A 2,401-nucleotide genomic window follows, 5' to 3' on the forward strand; every position below is an offset into this window, starting at 1 on the left:
ATTATTATTATTATTATTATTATTATTATTATTATTATTATTATTATTATTATCATTATCATTATCATTAAGACGGCGAGCTGGCAAAATCATTAGCACACCGGGCGAAATGTTTAACAATATTTCGTCCGTCTTTACGTTCTGAGTTCAAATTCCGCCGAAGTCGGCTTTGCCTTTCATCCTTTCGAGGTCTATAAAATATGTACCAGTTGAACACTGGGGTGATGTAATTGACTCATCACCTCCTCCAAAATTACTGCCCTAGTGGCAAAACTTGAAACCAAAGGCAGTGAGCAAATCGGGCAAAAATGTTTCGCGGCATCTCATCCGTTTTTACGTTCTGAGTTCAAATTCCGCCGAGTTCGACTTTGTCTTTCATCCTTTCGGGGTCGATAAATTAAGAATCAGTCAAGTACTGGGGTAGATGAAATCGACTATCCCCTCCCCTCAACTTCCAGGTCTTGTGCCTATAGTAGAAGGGATTATTATTATTATTATTATTATTATTATTATTATTATTATTATTATTATTATTATTATTATTATTATTATTATTATTACTATTATTATTATTATTATCATTATTGTTATTATTATATGAAAACACAGCTTATTTTGCTGGGTATGATGTAAAACGTCAGCTATCCACAGCCAGCAAGCACCAATCTTTTTCAGCCATGCTGGTAGTTGTGTGTTGATACAAGTGTACCAATTACTATTGGTATCACTTCTACTCTTTTCATTGACCACGACCTTCGTATTTCCCACTTCAAATCGTCGTAGTTGTTTATTGTTTCTAATTTCACATTTATTCTGTTGTCACCGGGGCATGCTATGTCGATTATCATACATGTTCTTTCTTTTTTATTCACCACAACAATGTCCGGTTTCCGATGTATGGTTGGGTGATCGCACTGGATCATTGCATCCCACACGATTTTGCAATTCTCATTTTCGGTGACTCCTTCTGGAGTTTGCTCATACCACGTCTTTACTCTTTGTAGGCCGTGATTTCCACAGAGCTCCCAATGAATCATTCTTGTCATATTATCATGGCGTCTTTTGAATTTGCGTTGTGCCAATTTCGGGCATTCGCCAACGATGTGCCATACCGTTTCACTCCTCTCACCACACATTTAGCAATTGTCGCTATCGGTAGTGTTGACTATTCTGCACTTCATATAGTGGGGCCCTTAATGCTTGTTCCTGAGTGTTCCTGAGTGCATATGAATGCTTCTATCTCTATCTTCAGGTCACTTCTCCTCATTCATAGCCACCGGTCCTCTGTATCTGTCTTCGCGTTCACATCTCTTGCAAACTGACCGTACATTTTCTTTTCCTTCTATGCTTTTTCTTTTTTTTTTCTTTTTTTCTTGTTTAAATTTTCCTTTAGTTACACAATTTTCAGTTTTGATGACGCCGGCCTTCTTCGTGTGTTTCAACAGTGACTCCACGGCATTTTATCATCATTATTATTATTATTATTATTATTAGTAGTAGTAGTAGTAGTAGTAGTAGTAGTAGTAGTAGTAATAGTAGTAGTAGTAGTAGTAGTAGTAGTAAGGCGGTGAACTGACTGGATCGTTTGCATGATGTACAAAATACTTAGCAACATTTGTTTCGGCTCTTTACTTTCTGAGTTCAAATTCTGCCCAGCTCATCTTTGCCTTTCATCCTCTTGGCATCGATAACATTAAATTCTGGTTAAGTACTGGCGTCGATGTATTCAACTAACCCTCTCTTCAAAACTCCTTGCTCTGAGTCAAAATTTGTTTCATTATTGTTGTCGTTATTGATTCGAGTCTATATCAGATATTTCCATTATTCTTCAAATCATCCAAACAACAAGATTTGGGAATGCGGGATTATTGTTTGTGAGAGGAAAAAAATTTTGAAAGGCTGGAAATTGTTTACCACAATATATAGAATTAATGGTGGCCTTGTACTATATTATTTAATGGAATCATGGACATGTTGAAACTATTTCAAACGATATAAACATTATTCGTTTATAATTTACAGCGAGATAATATGGTCCAGGGCTCATACTGCTTTAGAAAGAAATATGGGATGGTTATGACTTAATCGTTTTTGATTATGTTTTCTAGATTAAGGTTGACTGGGGTTAGGCAATGATAATAAGAACAACATAACTGTTCTTAACAGATTTGTTTATTTATTTATATATATATTTGTTTAACCAAAATATTAACAGTAAACGAAGTGCGTTGTGTTTATGTCAATGGTAATTTTTATGGCAAGTCGAAATATAAAAGCAATTTAAATGTTGGTTTACTCGTTTTTTCGTATAAAGGAGGTAAGCATATTAACATTATTTCGTTTCTTTTCTTTTTTTCTCCAGCTTTTTCCCTCAAAAGTATAACTATAAGTATGTGACTCA

The sequence above is a fragment of the Octopus bimaculoides genome, chromosome 6 (assembly GCF_001194135.2).
Source record: "Octopus bimaculoides isolate UCB-OBI-ISO-001 chromosome 6, ASM119413v2, whole genome shotgun sequence".
NCBI classification, from domain to species: domain Eukaryota; kingdom Metazoa; phylum Mollusca; class Cephalopoda; order Octopoda; family Octopodidae; genus Octopus; species Octopus bimaculoides.